This window comes from Lathyrus oleraceus, chromosome 6, assembly GCF_024323335.1.
Source record: "Lathyrus oleraceus cultivar Zhongwan6 chromosome 6, CAAS_Psat_ZW6_1.0, whole genome shotgun sequence".
Taxonomy (NCBI): domain Eukaryota; kingdom Viridiplantae; phylum Streptophyta; class Magnoliopsida; order Fabales; family Fabaceae; genus Lathyrus; species Lathyrus oleraceus.
Genome location: NC_066584.1, coordinates 467,723,030 through 467,744,651, shown reverse-complemented (window position 1 = coordinate 467,744,651; position 21,622 = coordinate 467,723,030). Strand labels below are relative to the sequence as shown.

General features: G+C 39.2%; 1 non-coding gene across 1 annotated transcript; it reads left to right on the top strand.

Annotated features, from left to right (window-relative positions):
* Window positions 1-439: 439 nt before the first annotated feature.
* Window positions 440-546, top strand: LOC127098785 (small nucleolar RNA R71). The gene has a single exon (XR_007793481.1). It is a non-coding gene; the product is annotated as a small nucleolar RNA R71 (small nucleolar RNA).
* The last annotated feature ends 21,076 nt before the right edge of the window (window positions 547-21,622 follow it).

The window sequence follows — 21,622 nt, the reverse complement described above, 5'->3', positions numbered from 1 at the left end:
ATTCTTCCATCCAAGGTTGTAAGTGTTTGAAAATAGGTTACCTTTGGCGTAATTCACTTGGTCGATGTTCAGGTTGTTCAAAAGGTTACACTCTGCCGATTCATGTCCTTTAGATTCACAAGGTTCGCACTCTGTGTGGACTACTGCTGCAGTGTTAGTGTTTGTAGACATATGTTCGATCCTAAGGGCTAAAGCGTCCATTTTCGCCTGCATCATGTCTAGAGAGCTTATCTCATGTATTCCATCTTGGGTCTCCTTTTTCTCTATTGATGCTCGTTCAGTTCCCCATTGGTAATGGTTTTGGGCCATATCCTCAATTAGGTCACAATCTTCAGGATAAGGTTTGTTCATTAGCGTGCCACCTGCGGCAGCGTCGATTCTCATCTTGGTGTTATAATGGAGTCCATTGTAGAAGGTATGAACGACCAGCCATTGTTCTAGGCCATGGTGTGGGCAAAATCTTAATAGCTCTGTATATCTCTCCCAGGCTTCAAAAAGCGATTCTCCTTGGTTTTGAGTAAATCTAGTTATTTGGTTTTGAAGAACAACAGTCTTACTAGGGGGAAATATCTAGCAAGGAATACTCTCCTAAGGTCTTCCCATGTAGTTATTGAATTAGCTGGAAGTGAATCTAACCATGAACGTGCTCTATCCCTGAGGGAGAAAGGGAATAATCTCAAACTGATCGCATCCGGTGAAGCACCGTTAGATTTAAAGGCGTCGGCCAGGTGGATAAAAACTTTTAAATGTTGATTCGGGTTCTCAGTAGCGAGACCCACGTATTGGTTCTGTTGCACTAATTGTGACAAAGACGGTTTAAGTTCGAAATTGTTAGCGGGAATAAGGGGGTTTACTATACTCGAACTAGGGTCCTCGTCAGAGGGTTGGGTGAATTCCTTAAGAGGTCTACGGTCGCGATTCTCGGCCATAGCTTTCTTAATTCGAATGAGTAAGAGGCGTGTACGAGTGTAACGTTCGGGTTCCGCTAAAGGATCTACTAAATTTCCGGTACTACAGGTTCTTCGCATTTATCGGCCAATAATTCCTTAGTCTAGACAGTGTAACAACAGGGTACGAAATTTGACGAAGTTGGTCCCCGGCAACGGCGCCAAAAACTTGATTGTGTGAATTCGCAAGTGCATGAATCGCGTCAAAGTAATATAAAAGAATATCGATCCCACAGAGACCAGATCGTCAATCTATCGATTACTATCGTTACGATGTTTATCTAAGGCGGTATAAAAGAGATATTGGGTTTTGCAAAATAACGGTAAATAATAAATGCAATGCAGATAGAGACAGGTTTGAATGTATATCACGTCAGTTAAGTGATGTTTCGATTGTCTAAATAGAACTACTTATGAGGCAATATTTTCTACTCTTGAAAAGAATCCATTTAACAGGAACCGTCGCTTTCGCGTATTCAGAACCGAGTTTACCATTAAATTAAGGCATTTTATTGTCACTTATAAAAGGTGCGCAAAAGGCTAAAGTAGTAAACTTATTTTTAAGAAATGAGACTCATAAACTTAGTTGAAAAGTGATTTTGATTTGGAAAGTTTTACCCAAGGAGTTTCCTGATTTTAAATTTATCAACGCGTCCGAAAACAGTTTCAAAAATAGTTTTTCCTTAAAGTGATAAAAAATCCTAGTTAACTAAGCCAGGGTGCTTTCGCACTCCTTGGATAGTTAAAACTAACCAAGTTTGTTTTAGAAAACTCAAGTTAAAAATCAAAACAGCCTTTAAAGTATTTCTACAGATTCAATATGTGAAACATCTCTTTAACCGCGATCCTTACATTCTAACCTTTAAAAGATTTAGCCAGACATGGTAATACCAACAAACACAACGATATTGATCATGATGAAAAGTTATTTTAGAATGTGAGGCGTAAAGGACGAGTAAAGCGTGTAAAAATAAAGCGTAGACAGAAAGTAAATAAAAGTAAATCGTAGACAGAAAGTAAATAAAAATAAAGCGTAGACAGAAAGTAAATAAAGTAAAGCGATACAGGAAAGTAAATAAAATAAAGCGTAGACAGAAAATAAATAAAGTAAAGCGTAGACAGAAAGTAAATAAAATAAAAGTGAAACAAGTAAATAAATAAATAAAAGCGATAAATAAGAACCTGCTCCAAACGGAGGACTTTAAATTTGGTACAAGAAAAATAAACCTCTGACTCTGAAGATAAAGACGACAACAACTCGAAGTGACCCAACTCAATCTCACTAAGGTGCGATAACCCCCCGATGTGACGAATTACCGCTTTTACAAATGATAAATATAGGCTTAGTGTTGTAAACTAAGTTGGATGATTTGAAAATGAAATGGAATGAACTATTTATAGAGGATTTCAGCAGCTTGCAAAGACCATGGTGCCCTCCAACTTCTCCTTAGTGGGAACGTGGTTTCCAAAGGTGGCGCTTGTCATCCCTTCATGGCGTCCGCCATGTGTGTAAATGGGAAAGATCATGGGAACATGGCGGTTACCTCCTGGTTGAGGGCTGATGAGTCATGGCTTCTCCTATAGCGGTCTCCATGTGCAACGCCATGTGTACAATTTCCGTCGAAAAACCCTAATTTTAGGTCTTTTTGCTTCGTTTCTTCTAAAAGGGTCCGAAAGTACTAAATATCTTAAAACAACATAAAAGGGAGCATAATACAAACAAAATGATAATAAAGCCCTAATGAACATGTGAAATCCGAGTCAAAAACACGGTGTAATTCAGTGTGATCAGTAGGCAATGAGGACGATTGTGAACTGCCAAAAGAGTTAGCAAGGCTGCTGAAACAAGAGGACAAAGAAATTCAACCTCATCAGGAACTAGTGGATATGATCAATCTGGGGACTGAAGAAAATAAGAAGGAGGTTAAGGTTGGCGCTTCCTTAAAATATGAAGTCAAGAAAAGGTTGATTGAGCTCTTACATGAATACTCATATGTGTTTGCTTGGTCATACAAGGATATGCCAGGGTTAGACATGGATATTGTCGTACAAAAATTACCGCTCAAACTAGAATGTCTGCCAGTTAAGCAAAAATTGAGAAGAACCAGGCCAAACATGTCTCTCAAGATCAGGGAAGAGGTCAGGAAACAACTCGATGTTGGATTCTTAGTTGTTGCAAAATATCCAGAGTGGATGGCTAACATTGTTCCCATTCCAAAGAAAGACGACAAGGTTAAAATGTGTGCAGATTATCAGGACTTGAATAAGGCAAGCCCTAATGATGACTTTCCACTACCGCACATTGATGTACTGGTAGATAACATCGCTCGATTCTCACTTTTCTTCTTCATGGATGGATTCTCATGTTATAACCAGATAAAAATGGATCATGCAGACATGGAGAAAATCATGTTTATTACTCCTTGGAGCACCTTCTGTTATAAGGTAATACCTTTCGGATTGAAAAATGATGGGCAACATATCAAAGGGAAATGGTGACCCTGTTCCATGATATGATCCACAAAGAAATAGAGGTCTACATTGACGATATGATTTCCAAATCACAAACTGAAGAGGATCACATAGTTAACCTACAAAAGCTATTTTATCGTCTAAGAAAGTTCAAATTATGTCTGAATCCAGCGAAATGCACTTTTGGGGTCAGATCAGGAAAGTTATTAGGGTTCATAGTCAACCATATAGGAATTGAAGTCGATCCCGATAAAGTGAAAGATATCTAAGAGATGTCAGCTCCAAGGATAGAAAAAGAGGTTCGAGGATTTCTAGGGAGATTCAATTACATTGCTAGGTTCATCTCACATCTTACGGCTATGTGTGAACCAATCTTCAAGTTACTCAGGAAAAATCAAGCCATTGAGTGGAATGAAGGTTGTCAAAAGGCCTTCGACAAAATCAAGGAATACCTGCAAGAGCCACATATCTTGGTACCACCAGTCTCAAGAAGACCATTTATAATGTACCTAACAGTAATTGGCAACTCTATGGGATGTGTACTGGGGCAACAAGATGAGACCGGAAAAAAGGTGCACACAATCTACTACCTAAGCAAGAAGTTCACTGATTGTGAATCCTGATATTCACTCTTGGAGAAGACTTATTGTGCCCTAGTTTGGGCTGCTCTGCGGCTCAGACAATATATGATGTGCCATACTTCACTATTGATATCCCGAATGGATCCTATTAAATATATCTTCGAGAAGCCTGTAGTAACTGGGAGAAAGCCTGATGACAGTGTTGCTAAAAGAATACGACATCCAGTATGTCACACAAAAAGCCATAAAAGGGAGTGTGCTAGCAGATTATCTCGCACATCAACCAACTGAAGATTACCAACCTATACAGTTTGACTTTCCTAACGAAGATATTATGGTAATAAGGGATTGTGAGACCCCATGTCCCGATGAGGGACTCGAACCAGGATCATGATGGAAACTGGTATTCGATGGTGCCTTGAATGTAACATGACACAGAATCGGAGTCGTCATAGCCTCCCCAATAGGGTACTATATTCCCTTCACGCCTAGGTTATGCTTTACTTGTACAAACAACATGGCAGAATATGAGGCGTGTATCCTAGGGATTGACGAAGCCATTGACCTAAGAATCAAGATCCTAGAAGTATATGGAGATTCGGCTCTCGTCATCAATCAAATCAGGGTTTTTTGAATTTTGTTTCTCTAACATGAAAGATGTTAGAAGAGTTAGATCGAATTCTTCTTGGAACCTAAGCCCTGGTCTGCTGAAGTTATTCCCTTGGTCGAAAGATTTCATCCCGAATAATGTTAACCATTCTTCTGCTCAAGTTTTGGTCAGGATTCTTGGGCTTCCTCAAGAATACTAGAGACCTAAAATCATTTTTGCAATCACTAGCAGCCTTGGTACTCCTATCTGTATTGATTCCAACTCTAATCGTTCCCGTTTGAAAGGGCCTTCGGTCATTTCGTTCGTGTTCTGGTGGATGTTAATTTACTATCTGAGCTCAGAGACAATATTCCGGTGGAGCGCTCTGACTTTGCATTTTTTGTAGGTATTGAATATGAGAAGTTGCCTGACTTTTGTCAATTCTGTAAATCCTTTGGTCACTTGGAAACAAACTGCATAAGAAAGACGAGTAAAGATGAAAAAAAAACAATACAGACGTAGTGGACAAACATAAAATATCCATGGCTCCATTTTACATAAAAAAAAGTCAATTTGAATGAGGAGATTAATTCTGATAGGAGCCAAAATTCTCCCATTAGGGAAACAAGTGGTGTTCCAAAGGATGCGACAATGGTTTGTAACTTGGAAACCATTGTCGATGTTGATGCTAATGCTAATGATACTACATTAAAGTTTGTGGATCATCCAATTGTAGGGCTTGACATTGAAAACACTATTGATAATTTTAGTTCTTCTAGTATGGAGGATTCAGAGTTTGTTAATTGATCGGTAAAATAACAAGTGTACTATTTGCACCAATGTAGTAATAAAATGAGAGTTATCCCGAGTATCGATCTCGAGGACTGCGTAATAAGTACCAATCTTTATAATAATTCAATTGAATAAAAGATCATAGGGGGTTTGATGAGAGTTTTCAAAAATAATAAGAACGAGAAATACAAATATTAAGCGTATAAAACTGTTTAACCGATATGAGAAAGCATGCTAGGGTCAGATGTGTGAATTACTTTGTAATACACTTCTTCCATATCATATAACATCTATGTTGTAATTATTCAAAACCAATTCTCTAGAATTGTTTTCTCTAATTCCTTAGTGGAAAACCATTAACAGTCAATTTCAATCCTAATTCCTTAGTTATTCAAATTGACGTTACAAAATATCTAATTTATCAAGAATTAACGGTTACTACGGTTTAATCCTCATTCCTAAGTGATTAAACCGAAGTTTTATTATACAACAAGCGATAAGGCGGTTTGTCCGACCTAAACCTTAACCAGAGATCAAAATTTCATTTGTCCGATAAAATAAACCATTAAGAACGTTGTATAATAATTTGAATGAAGAAAACATCGATGATCATAAAAACATAGGAAAAGTATTCATACAGTAGCAATTCAGGGACACCCCCCTAGCATTGGGGGGTTTAGCTTCTCATAATATTCAAAGACAGTAAATTACAAATTAGATACATTACAATTTGTTGTTGATGAAGGTTGATCTTCAATCTCTTCCGATCTTGAAGATCTCTTCTCCTCTAAACACCTTGCACGCTCGCTTCTTCTTTCTGTCTCTTTTCTTTCCTACGATCAAAAAGTCCTTTTCTCTATGCCAAAATCCAGACTAAATAGCTTCCGATCAACTAAAAACATCGCGAAATACCCAAATTGTTCTCCGGATGTACACATGGGTCACAACATGAAAAATCAGCAAACGGGGCGAAATAGCCAACACGGGCCGTGTCAGGTGACACGACTGCCCGTGTTGGCTCACTGTAAGTTTCCAAGCTCCAGCTCTTGCTGAAACGGGCCGTGTCAGTTGACACGGGCATCCGTGTCAGCCCCTGGATTCTAGATTCCACCATCCCTCTTCTGCACATGCTGACACGGGCCGTGTCAGCTGACACGGGCACCCGTGTCAGCCCCTTGTTTTTGTCTTTTTCCGCTTTACATGATGTCTTTGACTTCCATTCTTCCGATATGCACCTTTCGGACTTGTTGTTGGACCTGGAAACCAAACAGTACTACACAGAAATGCTAAAAATTCGACAAAAAGGGTTGAACTACTAATGCAACTTAAAATAAACAAAAATTTATAAAATGCGATAAACTTAAGAAATTAACTAAAATAAAGAACAAAATGCTATCGATTCTTGAAGATTCAATGTTGGATGGATGATGAAAACTAAGTGTAAATGGTGACCGATCACAATCCCAAACTTATCTCATTGCTTGTCCTCAAGTGATGTAAGAGACAACGCGGAGGTCAACCAATGATTTTCTTCTTTTCATAACACAGCTGATGCTATTCTCAACTTATCTCCCTCCTTCCCGATTAAGCTTTTGGTTTACCCATTCGAACTGTCTATTGCCTTATCATTTCAGAGTGTTCTTTTACCTGCAAACTTTTTCACACTACTCACCAAATCTCTCGGGGTTAAGGTGTTTAGCACTCATGATATCAAGGTATGCAATATCAACTCTTACTTTTTGAATAGATTCTACCTTAACTACACAAACACAATTCACACACTTTAAGAGGTCTTCTGGATTGTAACGGAGCTTAGGTACGGTGGAGGAGTAGACAAGAAAATGGATGACAAAAGGTTTTAGAACTCGGCATTCATGTTGTTGTTTTTCTTTATGCACGAATTTTTTAATGGGGTGTTGTCCAATCTTGACTCTTTTTCACTCAAATATATATATATATATATATATATATATATATATATAATATATATAATATATATATATATATATATATATATTTTAAGTATCACATTAAAGCATGAGTCTATGGCCTAGGCAAGTGCTTATACTTCATTTCTATTTTTCCATTTCTTTTCTCTTTTTTTTTCTGGTAGAAGCGGATGTTTCTATACAATTTTTCTTTTATTTTTGTTGCACTTGCCCCTTTTCCAAAATTTCTTCTAAGGATTACCACCCCAAACTTATCTTTTTGCACAAATTTTACACTACAACAGTCATGCCGAGCGAGGGTAGGAAGTGTTTGGCTTATGGTTAACATGACGGTTTACACAAACAAGGGGGTACAGGCTCAACGGGGTTAACAACGGATGAATAAAACATTATGGATGGCTAGAAAGGCTAAAAGGGTGAAAACAAACAACGTGCCTCAGTGTGCGTCTTTGTATTATGCTGTATCACTAGAACTTACACAAAATTAGAGAGATAAAGTCATACTTGAATGCGCTCTTTTGTGTTTGGTTAAGTTGAAATCTCACCATGTTGGATAAGCTTGCAGGCTCCCAACCACTCTTTATGACAGACAACTTCTTTTTCAGCTTGGGCTTACCTTCCCCTCTTTCGGTCTAGAGTTTCCAAGTTGCGTCCAACATTTTGTTTCTCAGCTGTATCACCTTCCAGGTTGCCTCGGGAGCAAATCTGGGGTTGCGTATTTCCCTCACTATTCACTAGTCCATCATTTATCCAACATAATCCACTTTCATATGTAACTTAAAAATATTAAACAACCACACAATGACAAACAAAGTAACACAACAGACACAACTAAAAATAAAATACAAAACAATTTAAAACCCCTCCACACTTGAACCAAACATTGTCCGCAATGTTTAATGTCAAGATAAGAGGGGTACTCACAATGTTTACTGTGGAGGTGGGGGCGGGTACGGATAATGCAACATCATGCGTTGCATCATCGCGTTCATCTCATCCAAAACCGTCCCTTGACAGCGTTGTTCGACTCCGAACCTGGTGAGCTCCTCACCTTGCCTAGATTACTCCGTGCGAAGGTGACCGATCTCATCCTGAATCCAACCCCATTGGTCTTGCGGCATGGAGTAGGACCCTGAAGCTTGAGTCGGTTCTTGCGGCTGCTGGTAAAACGGCTCCTCGGTGCTCGGTGCACCTCCCATCTGTTCATCTTCAGGCAAAGAGTCAGGAAAGTCTTCGTCCCCCTCATCCAGGTCGGGACAGTCATAAAGCCAGTTGGTTGTGTTAGTAATACTGATGAAATCATAAGCAGGTAAAGCAAGGACATGGACTTCTTGGCAAATAAGAGAATAATAATCTTGTTTTACCGCAATCATGCCTTGTTGGATCAACGCGGCCGGCCATGTCCAGTTTGTTTTTACCCGGTACCTATGGAGAGTCAGCCAGTGCAACACCAAATCCAAAATGATCGAAAATTTGTGTGATCATGCCGCCAACCAAAATGTCGCCTGAAGTAGCGCGACCAACTCTACCTAAGTAGTCAGCTGCAAATGCTGCTACGTTGACTGGAGTTTGTGTTGCCATACTGTACAGAAAGAACAGCTCCCTTTGGGTGGCGACACCGGTGCTATCTCCATGACCAAACATGGTGTACGCCAAAGTCTTCTACGCGTACCTGAAACACGGGTTATGGATACCTGATGCTTTTGCCCCTTTGGAAACATATTTAGTATTACCTGTTATAGCGGTCCAAAATTCCACCGGGACAAACGTATCGGGCACCGTTCCAGGGCCTACGATTGGGAGTTTTAAGATACTCTCTAACTCATCCATAGACAATTCCATATCAGTATTAAATAATTGAAACTGCAACATACCATAGTATTCTTTTTCCGTTCCATTCCACCTATTTTTCAGCTTAAATACAATGGTACTCGAGAATTCAAGCGTAATGCGTGCGAAAGTTGGCGCTTATAGCTGCATGAATTCCAACATCCCTAAGGTGTGGAACATACGGTGAACCTCAGCTTGCAATCCCAATTCCTGCAAAGTGCCATTACACATGTACCTGGTGGGGGTTAATTTTCTTTTAAGATGAACCGCATACCTCTTCTGGTGCTCTAAGTTCTCGAACACAATGTCGTGCTCATTTGGGGTTCTTCTCGCCCTTTGTCGTGGTCGGGATGATTCCGCCACATTTTTGCTTTTGTCTACTCGGCGAGACATATTCTTACCTGCACACAAAAAGAAACAAGAAATTGAAAAGAGAGATTAAACAAAAATATTACCGTAGGAAGGTCGAGGGTGGAAAATGGTAGAAGTTTTGTGAAGACGGATGGAGAAATGATGGAGATATGAGGTGAAAGTAGGGAGCTTTAAGTGAGAAAAATGGATTTTTTAGGTATTTTTGAGAGAAAGAGAGATGGAGGTGACAGAATAGGAAGGAGAAGAGGTTAATGAGGAGAGAATGGGTGAGAAAGTGGATTTATTTGGGGAAATTCCATGCTCCAACTATACAAAATTTTGAAAAAATTCACACTGCACTAGCCGAAACGACCGTGTCAGCGCACAACACCTCAAGGACACGGGTCGTGTCCTTCCAAAAAGAAGCTTGATTCACGCAGGGGTTGACACGGGCCGTGTCACCTGACACGGGCATCCGTGTCAGGCCCCTGGAAACCCCTTTCTTGACACTTCCTTGGTACCTCCTGACACGGGCCGTGTCACCTAACACGGGCACCCGTGTCAGGCCCCTGATTTTTCAATTTCCTTCTTTTGCTTTCTCGAGTTGTGCCCGACTTCTACTTCCGAATTTTTCAGAGACTTTTTGCACCCGCGATCTTTAACTCCTCTAGCAAACATTTTTCCCACCTACAAGTAAATAACACACAATCAAACAAAGAGAATAATTAGATACAAAAGTGTGGGTTGCCTCCCACGTAGCGCTTCGTTTAACGTCGTTTGGCTCGACGGTTGTGCATCTTATCAAACAAGATGAACAACATCAATTTGGCCCACTTCTTGCTTCACATTGTAAGGCTTCAATCTTTGGCCATTCACTTTAAAAATGTCCCCATTGGATGGATTTTTTATTTCGATTGCTCCATGGGGATATACCTTGTGTACCATAAACGGACCTGACCATTTCGGTCTCAATTTTCCAAAGAACAACTTCATCCTTGAATTAAGCAATAGTACCATTTGTCCTTCCCGAAATTCCTTCCTTTGGATTCTTCTATCATGCCATTTCTTAGTTTGATCTATGGCATTTTCATATGCCCGGTTCCTAAATTCTTCTAACTCATGGAGTTGAAGGATTTGAGATTTTCCCGCTTTCACAAGATCCAAGTTAAGGAATTTTGAAGCCCACAAGGCTTTGTGTTCAAGTTCCAAGGGTAGGTGACATGCCTTACCATAAACTAATTGATAAGGGGACATACCAATCGGCATTTTGAAAGTAGTTCGGTATGCCCAAAGCGCATCATCAAGCTTACTCGCCCAATCCTTGCGAGAAGCATTAACCGTCTTCTCCAGGATTTGTTTCAGCTGCCTATTTGACACTTCAACTTGACCACTTGTTTGCGGGTGGTACGGAGTGGCTATCTGATGTTTTACATTATACTTCAAGAGTAGCTTCTCCATTAGGTGATTTAAGAAGTGAGTTCCTTCATCACTTATTAGAGCTCTTGGCACTCCGAACCTGACAAATATGTTTTCTTTCAAAAACTTGACTACCACTTTTGCATCATTTGTTGGTAGAGCAACTGCTTCTACCCACTTGGATACATAATCCACCACCGCCAAAATGTAATTCTTTCCAAATGAAGGTGGAAACGGTCCCATAAAGTCAATACCCCAAACATCGAAGAGTTCAACTTCCAACATGGGGTTTTGCGACATCTGATTTCTTTTCGAGATGTTTCCCATCCTTTGACACTTAGCGCACTCTTTGATAACTTGTTGAGCGTCTTTGAAAAGTGTCAGCCACTATAAGCCTGACTTGAGGACTTTGGCAGCGGTTCTATCACCACTAAAATGTCCACCATAGTCAGAGTCATGACATGCTTTCAAGACATCTCTTTGTTCTTCTTCGGGAACACATCTTCTGACCAACCTGTCTACTCCTTTCTTGTACAAGAATAGGTCATCCCATAAGTAAAACCTGCAATCATGCACAAACTTTTTCTTTCGGTTAGAGTCAAATTCGCTAGGGATCACCCCGCCTACCAGATAGTTCGCGTAGTCTACGAACCATGGCATTCCAATAATCGCAAGGATGTGTTCGTCAACAAACTCATCCTTTATTGGACGCTTTTCCTCATTCTCCTCTATGGGGGACATTCAAGAGAGGTGATCTGCCACAATATTTTCACACCCTCTTTTGTCACGAATTTCCACATCAAACTCTTGGAGGAGTATGATCCATCTCAACAGTCTTAGCTTAGAGTCCTGCTTAGCAAATAAATACGTCAAAATAGCATGGTCAGTATAAACAATGACTCTAGAACCCAACAGATATTGCCTAAATTTATCAAAGGCATAGACCATAACTAGCAACTCCTTTTCGGTAGTCGCATAGTTCATCTGTGCAGGGTTCAAAACATGACTAGCATAATATATGACATGCAACAGTTTATCTCTACGTTGCCCAAGAACTGCTCCCACTGCAATGTCACTCACATCACACATGATCTCAAAAGATAGAGACCAATCTGGGGCAATGACAATTGGTGTTGTCACCAATTTATTTTTTATAGTTTCAAACGACACACTTTCTATCAAAGATGAAAGCCTTGTCCTTAACCAACAGGATAGTTAACAGTTTAGCTATCTTGGAAAAATCTCTTATGAACCTGCGGTAGAAACCCGCATGCCCTAAGAAACTTCTTATACCTTTTTTGTTCATGGGATGTGGTAGCTTTTCTATTACCTCGATCTTGGCTTGGTCCACTTCTATCCCTTTGTGAGAGATTTTATAACCTAAGACTATGCCTTCTCGCACCATGAAGTGACACTTCTCCCAGTTGAGAATCAAATTGGTCTGTTGGCATCTTTCTAACACAAGGGAAAGGTTAGTTAAACAATTATCAAAAGAAAAACCAAATACCCAGAAGTCATCCATGAAGACCTCCATATGCTTTTCGAGCATGTCCGCAAAAATGGAAGTCATGCATCTTTGAAATGTGGTTGGTGCATTACATAACCCGAATGAAATTCTTCTGTAAACAAAAATACCATAGGGGCAAGTAAAAGTTATCTTCTCTTGATCTTCTGGTGCAACCGCTATCTGATTGTATCCAAAGTATCCATCAAGGAAATAATAGTACTCATGACCTGCCAACCTTTCCAACATCTGATCAATGAATGGTAACGGAAAATGATCTTTTCTGGTCGCCAAATTCAACCTCCTGTAATCGATGCAAACACGCCACCCCGTGACCGTCCTTGTAGGGAGTAACTCATTTTTCTCATTCCTTATAATGGCAGTCCCTCCTTTCTTAGGAACCACATGAACAGGACTTACCCAAGAGCTATCGGATATGGGATAGATTAACCCAGCATCTAATAGTTTAACAACCTCTTTCTTAACCACTTCCTTCATTGCGGGATTTAGTCTTCTTTGGGGTTGCACCACTGGTTTGTGACCATCCTCCATGAGAATTTTTTGCATACAAACCGTAGGGCTCATTCCCTTCAAGTCTTCTATCGCCCATCCCATTGCACTTTTGTGCTTCTTTAGAACCTTGACCAACTTGTCTTCTTGAGAAACTTCTAGATTAGAGCTTATAATAGTTGGGCATTTCCTTTCGGGATCTAGAAAAACATACTTGAGATTTTCAGGCAATTGTTTCAGCTCAACCACTTTCTTGGTCTCATCTTTCTTTTCCTCAACCTGGGGTTCCCTTAAGTTTTCCCATTGGAGTGATCGGGATCCCTTAAAGGGTGGTTGTGTTGCCATCATAGTTAACACTTCCCTCTCCTTTTCATCAACTTCTTGAGTGTCTTCAGAAATTGATAGACTTAGAACTCTCTCCAAGGGCAATTTTTGTTCACCTAGAGGATTTTCTTTCAGAACCATTTGATCAATCACCTCTATGTGTTGACTGATGGCCACATCATCTTTGTATTTCATGGTGTTACACACATCAATTTTTAACTCTTCGTCAAAAACTTTTAGAGTCATGGTGCCCTCTTCTATATCTATCAAACATCTCTCGGTCTCCAAAAATGGTCTACCAAGAATGAGCGGTATCTCTTCATCTTCTGACATTTCTAAGATCACAAAGTCCACCGGAAATACAAACTTATCAATCTTCACAAGAACATCTTCCACCACTCCATAAGGTCTCTTCACAAAGTGGTCAGCAAATTGAAGTGTCATTCTGGTATCTTGCACTTTTCCAATCCCCAACCTCTTGTAAATGGATAAAGACATGAGACTCACACTTGCCCCCAAGTCTATAAGGGCCTTTTTGAAAGATCTATCCCCGATAGTGCAAGGGATAGTTACCGAGCCTCAATCTTTCTTCTTTACCGGAATCTTCATACCCTGCAAAATTGCACTACAAGTTTCTGTTAGTACAATAGAATCAGTGTCAGTGCTCCTCTTTTTTAAAATAATATCCTTCATAAATTTAGCATAAGAGGGCATTTGCTCAAGTGCCTCTAAGAATGGAATGTTAATCTCAAGCTTTTTGAACATCTTCAAGAATTTCTCGAAGTTCTTCTCATGTTGCTCTTTCTTCTTATTTCTTGTGGGGAAAGGGAGTTTGACAACCGACTTTGATTCACTAACTTTTTCTTTAACCACCAATTTAGGTACCACCATCTCTTCATTCACAACCTCATTTTCTTTTATTTCCAACTCAACTTCGAGCAATTGGTCTTCTTGGTTCTCATCTTTTTCAGGGACTTCTTTTGCTTTACCACTCCTTGTGGTTACCGCACTCACATTATTATGCTCTCATGGATTTGTAATTGTAGCACTCGGTAATGCACCCGGTGTTTGCGAACCCGCGAGTTGTTGAGCAATCTGACTCATTTGCACTTCCAAAAATTTTATTGAAGCACCAGTGTTTCTCAGATTACTTCTAGTCTCCTCTTGAAATTGTGAACTTTGAGTTTCCATTTTTTCAATGGCAATTTCCCAATCTGCTTTTCTCGGAACCTGTTGTTGAAATTGTTATTGGGATTGGTGAAACTGTTGCTGGTAAGGTTGTTATTGTTGTGGTCGATACTGTTGTTGTGGTTGGCTTTGATATTGGGTGGGCGCTTGCTTCTGAGCATTTCCTTGCTAGTCCTTCCAGGAAAAATTTGGATGATTTTTCCATCCAGGATTATACGTATTGGAGTAAGGATTGTTCTGCTTCAGAAAATTAATCTCTTCTACCTATTGTGCAGTTGCCACACAATGCATGGCGAAGTGAGGTCCTCCACAAATTTCACAACTAACTGCTTGAATAGGTTGAACCGGTTGCACTTGTGCCACCGTTTGAGTGTCAAGAGTCATTTTCTTGAGTCTTCTCTCTACTTCAGCTGTTATTTGATCTTCCATTTTCACAACTTGATTTGCTAGCTCGAGATCAATGATACCTTCAGGTTGACTTACACTGCGGTCATAGAGTTCCAGATGCTCATTTGCTGCAATGGCTTCAATGATTTTCTTTATTCCAGTGGCTGTTGTAAAATTTGTTGAGCCACCAGAAGCTGTGTCTATGAGTTGCTTAATCTTTATTCTAAGGCCATTCACAAAATTTTGCATCTGTTCAGTTGCATCCATGTTATGAGTAGGACATGCAACCAACAATCGCTTGAACCTCTTGTAAGCGTCTCCGAGTGACTCTCCTTCCTTCTGTTTGAAATTAACAATATCATATCTCTTGCAGATATACACAGAAGCAGGGAAGTACTCATTCAAAAATGTTGTCTCCATTTGTTGCCAAGTTGTTATGCTTCCCGCGGGTAAAGAGTAAAACCACTCTTCGGCATGTTCCGATAGTCTAAACGGAAACATCACCAACTTTTTAGCTTCCTCTGAGTGTCCCTCAATTTTTAACGATGTCGTCATGGTCAGAAATCTTTGTAAATGTTTGTTGGCATCTTCATTGATTTTTCCGGAGAATGGTCTCCTTTCGAGTTGACGAATCGTTGAAGGGTGTAGCTGAAAATGATCAACATTTACCGGTTGGTTCATAATTGTTAACCTTCCAGTAGAAGCATTGGCACCTCCATAGTCACCCAGAAGTCTTTCCGCAGGAGGTGGAGCTTCAACCATTGGTTCAGAAGCGGCTTCGGAGTCTTCTGAATGAACTGAAACAGCTTCTTCTTTTTCAGACTCAGAAACAATAGGGGTTGCTTCTAAAAGTTCCAACCTAGCTTTTCGTCGTCTTGCACGCAATAATCTTTCAAGTTCTGCGTCAAAAAGAAATTCAACTAAGGCCTTACGTCGCATACACAGATTAGACAATTATTATAATAAGCAATAATACAAAAAAAAATGGCTGCAGAGCAACAAAATTCCAATTGAATTATTTTTCAACTTATACTTTGGCAGTTCCCCGGCAACGGCGCCAAAAACTTGATTGGTAAAATAGCAAGTGTACTATTTGCACCAATGTAGTAATAAAATGAGAGTTATCCCGAGTATCGATCTCGAGGACTGCGTAATAAGTACCAATCTTTATAATAATTCAATTGAACAAAAGATCATAGGGGGTTTGATGATAGTTTTCAAAAATAATAAGAACGAGAAATACAAATATTAAGCGTATAAAACTATTTAACCGATATGAGAAAGCATGCTAGGGCCAGATGTGTGAATTGCTTTGTAATACACTTCTTCCATATCATATAACATCTATGTTGTAATTATTCAAAACCGATTCTCAAGAATTATTTTCTCTAATTCCTTAGTGGAAAACCATTAACAGTCAATTTCAATCCTAATTCCTTAGTTATTCAAATTGATGTTACAAAATATGTAATTATCAAGAATTAACGGTTACTACGGTTTGATCCTCATTCCTAAGTGATTAAACTAAAGTTTTATTATACAACAAGCGATAAGGCGGTTTGTCCGACCTAAACCTTAACCAGAGATCAAAATTTCATTTGTCCGATAAAATAAAGCATTAAGAACGTTGTATAATAATTTGAATGAAGAAAACATCGATGATCATAAAAACATAGGAAAAGTATTCATAGTGTAGCAATTCAGGGATACCCCCTAGCATTGGGGGGTTTAGCTTCTCATAATATTCAAAGACAGTAAATTACAAATTAGAGACATTACAATTTGTTGTTGATGAAGGTTGATCTTCAATCTCTTCCGATCTTGAAGATATCTTCTCCTCTAAACACCTTGCACGCTCGCTTCTTCTTTCTGTCTCTTTTCTTTCCTACGATCCAAAAGTCCTTTTCTCTGTGCCAAAATCCAAACTAAATAACTTCCAATCAACTAAAAACATCACGAAATACCCAAACTTCCCTTCGGACGTACATAAGGGTCAATACAGGAAAAATCAGCAAACGGGGCAAAATAGCCAACACGGGCCATGTCAGGTGACACGGTTGCCCGTGTTGGCTCACTGTAAGTTTCCAAGCTCCAGCTCTTGCTGACACGGGCACCCGTGTCAGCTCCCTGGATTCTAGATTCCACCATCTCTCTTCTGCACATGCTGACACGGGTCGTGTCAGCTGACACGGGCACCCGTGTCAGCCCCCTGTTTTTTGTCTTTTTCCGCTTTGCATGATGTCTTTGACTTCCATTCTTTTGGTAAGCACATTTCGGACTTGTTGATGGACCTGGAAACCAAACAGTACTACACAGAAATGCATAAAATGCGACAAAAAGGGTTGAACTACTAATGCAACTTAAAACAAACAGAAGTTTATAAAATGCAATAAACTTAAGAAATTAACTAAAATAAAGAACAAAATGCTACTGATTCTTGAAGATTCAATGCTGGATGGATGATGAAAACTAAGTGTAAATGGTGACCGATCATTAATACGACATAGATTAATCATCTTGATGATCCCATAGTTGTTATCCAACAGTCCAATGCGGATTTCCTCAAAAGTTCATGCGCAAACATGGCAGATACAATTGATTACCAATAACTGGATGAAGAAACAGAAGATATAAATAATTTCCAAATGGTGGTTTCAAAGTCACACAAAAATAAAAGAAGACAAACTCAAAAGCCTAAGGTTGCTCATGCTACCAAATCCATTGTTGGTACTACTAAAACTTCCTTATGAAGTGCCTCTTCTAGAACATAAGGGGACTTGCCAATTCCCCTTCCAAATTGGCTCTCAAGAATATTAGTAAAGCTAATAATACCGACCACTATCTGATTGCGGAACCGTGGATGAATCGTCAAAATTTACCTTTTGCATTTTGGGATAAAATGGATCTTAAATTTTTTGCAGTTAATGACATAAATCAGTTAAGCCCAAACCTTTGGTGCATATGCAAAAAATATTTAATCCCCCAACTTCATTCTTCTTCTGATCAGTATTTTTCTTTCACCATCATTGTTGATAACCACACACTTGGTTTTGTTGTTGTTTATGCTTCCATTTGCAATACAACGAGAAGAAGGCTTTGGTATGATCTTATCTCTTTTCCTTCCAACATCACTTGGTGTTTCATTGGAGATTTTAACTCCATCCTTGGCGCCCAAGACCATAGAGGTGTTAATAATCCTAACATTTCTCATATGCGGGGCTTTAAAGAATGGACTAAACAAAACTTGCTAATAGATGTTCCTTCTAAGGGAGTCATTTTCACTAGGTATAACGGTCGCAGTGGTCGTGCCTTTGTGGAACGGAAGCTGGATAAGGATTTTTGTAATAATAGTTGGGTAACTAATAGTCATACCTTAACTGTTACTACCCTTCCTAAGTTGATATCAAGTTATCATCCTATTATTCTTGACTCTTCCTTCACCATCCATCGGTACACCTCTCACTTCAGGTTTCTCTGTATGTGGACGCTTCATGATAATTGTCAGGAGTTTATTGCCAAAGTTTGGTCCACCTGTATCGTTGGTTACCCTATGTTTATTCTTTATAGGAAGCTTAAAATCCTCAAAGCTTGACTTAGAGTCTGGAATAAAGAGGTGTCTGGTGACATCCACTCCCTTGTTAAAGACCACATCGGTAATATCAAAACTATTCAAAAGTGTATTAGTTCTGATGGGCCTTCTGAAAACCTTAGAATAATGGAGAAGAAGGTGCAACTTCACTTAGAGAAAGTTCTCATCCAAGAAGAAGCTTTCTGGTCCGAAAAAGCCAACCTCTTCTGGCATTCTTGGAATGACAAGAATACGGCTTTCTTCCACTATATGGCCAAGATTAAAAGATCCAATAACATTATCACACACCTAAAATATGGTGATAACATTGTCACTAATCAGGTTGATATGGCTTCCATTGCGGTCAATTATTTTTCCAGCTTATTTGGTGAAGACAATATTTGTCTGGACAATGACCTGGTGGAACAGGTAATTCCTCAGATTATGGACAACAATACAAATCTCTTCCTGACTAGGGTTCCTTCCAAATAGGAGATTCATAATGCTTTCTTCGGTCTCAACAAGAACAACGCTCCTGGTCCCGATGGGTTTGAAGGTGTGTTCTTTCATACTTATTGGCATATTATTGAATCTGATGCGTGCAATGCTATCCTAGAATTTTTCACCAAAGATTGGATTTTGCCCAACTACAATGCCAGTACCATTATCCTAATTCCTAAGACCAAAGATGCATATTCAATGGACATGTATAGACCCATTGCTCTGGCGAATTTCAAGTTTAAAATTATCTCCAAAATCTTAGCTGACAAGTTGGCTTCCATTTTACCAAATATCATTTCTAAGGAGAAGAGAGGTTTCATTTACAAGAGAAACATTATGGATTTTACTTGCTTAACATCTGAAGCTATCAACAATCTGGATAACAATAACAAGCATAGAAACTTGGCTCTTAAAATGGTATTGCTAAGGTTTTCGATACGATAAATTGGGAGTTTCTTCTTAAAGTTATCAAATCTTTTGGTTTTTCTCAAAAATTCTACAATTGGATCAATACCATCATTAATTCGACCCATCTTTCCATTAATGTTAATGGGGTTCATCATGGCTATTTCAATTGCAAAAGAGGTGTTCGTCAAGGGGATCCCCTATCTCCCATCCTATTTTGTTTAGCGGAAGATTTTCTTAGCAGAAGCATCACTAAGTTGGTTTATGATGGCGGTCTTAGTCTTATCAAAGCTTCTAAGAACAATTCAGTCTGATCTCACATTTTCTATGCTGATGACATTATGATCTTTTGCTCGGGTAAGATGTTTAACATCCATGCTCTCAAGATTTTTTTTGTTCATTACTCTTATGCTTCTGGCCAGACTGTTAACATTGTGAAATCTCATGTTTATTCTGGATCCATCTCGAGAAGGAAGGTTAATTGGATCCTTGTCTCCACTAGTTTCAATAGAGGTATCCTTCCCTTTAATTATTTGGGAGTTCCCATTTTCAAAGGTCGTGTTAAAACGTGCTAAATTGTCTGCTTGGAAAGGCTCCATTCTCTATATGGCAAGTCGAACCACTCCTGTGAAGTCTAGTGTCCACAGTATGATTATATATTCCATCAACATTTATTCTTGGCCAATATCTCTTCTCAAAAAGATTGAAAAAGCTTGTAGAAATTTTATTTAGTGCAGTGACATTCATAAGAAGAAGTTACTCATGGTGGCTTAGAATAAAACTTGTCAGCCTTATGGTTCAGGTGGCCTTGGGTTGAGGTCCTTAATTCGGTTAAATGAAGCTACTAATCTCAAGTTGGGTTGGGATTTGTTAAACAACAATGAGTCTTTGGCTACCCTTCTCAAGAACCGAGTCTTGAGGAATCATGGTTGGATTAATTATCATATCTTCTCTACTATTTGGACAGGTATGAAATCTTCGTTTCCCATTATCCATCTTAACTTTAGTTCGTCATTGGAGTATGGTAGGTTGATTAAATTCTGGAAGGGTTCCTGGTGTGGTCTTCCGCTTTTGAGCCACACTTCTCAGGATTTTCTTCATGACAAATACATAAATGCCAATGTTGTGATTGTTGATCTAATCTTCAATAGGCAATGGTCATTTCTGCTTTGTTAGTATGATTGGTTCCGTTTCTTGGCTACTCTGCTCCATTTAGTTCCTGATTTCCATATTTGTAATAAGGACCTTAGGATTTGGAATGACACTGTTATGGGTATGCTTGCCATTAAGGAGGCTTTCTTGTTCATTTCTTATCCTTCTCCTTTTATTGATTGGGCTCGAAGAATTTGGAATGCCGATATTCCTCCCTCAAAATCTATTTTGGTTTAGAAGATCATGCATGACAAAATTCCTACGAATCTGCTCATCATGAAAAAAGGAACCTATTTGGCTTCCTGCTGCTCTTTGTGTCTGAAGGATATGGAAAGCACTGCTCATCTTTTCTTTCATTGTAGTTTTTCTAAAGCTCTTTGGTCTTGGCTTTGTAGGATTACCAATTCCGTTTTTGTTTCGGTGGAGCATTGGCTAGAGTTCTGTCATCAGGGTAACTCTAAGCAGTGTGCCTTGGTGTTAGTCGCGACTATGGTGTTAATCCTTAACCAAATATGGTTTTCGATAAACAATTACATCCATAACAATCAAAAGTCGAATATCTCCACATCCATTACTAAGATTCTAGCGCAAATAAAGATGGTGGGAAATCACTCTCTTTTGACTTCTTCTTCTTCCATTTCTGACTTCATCCTGATCAAAGCTTTTGATGTTATCATTCGCCCTCATAGGGCTCCTAACATTAAATAAGTGATTTGGTCCCCGTCGAACCTGTGTTGGCTCAAGTGTAACTGTGATGGTGCTTTCAATTCTTCTTCTACCTGTTATGGTGGCATTTTCAGAGACAATCTAGGTAATTTTTTAATGGATTTTGAGGAGAATTTAAGCTGGAATTCTTCCATTATTATCGAGTTTATTATAGTGTTAAGAGCATTGGATATTGCTAAGTCTAAAGGTTGACTTAAGCTTTTGGTTGAAACTGATTCTTTAACGATAGTCAAAGCTTCTTCCAACCGCTCTTTGGTCCCTTGGAGGTGTAAGACTCCAATTTTGACCCTAAGATCCCTCATGCTATCTCATCATATGCATTAGCATTGGGATCATACCTTGGCATCCTCCTTAACCCTCATCCATTGGGTTTGTCTTGAGAGAGATCACCAAGCACTATGTGATTGTATCATACTTTGTATTTTATCAT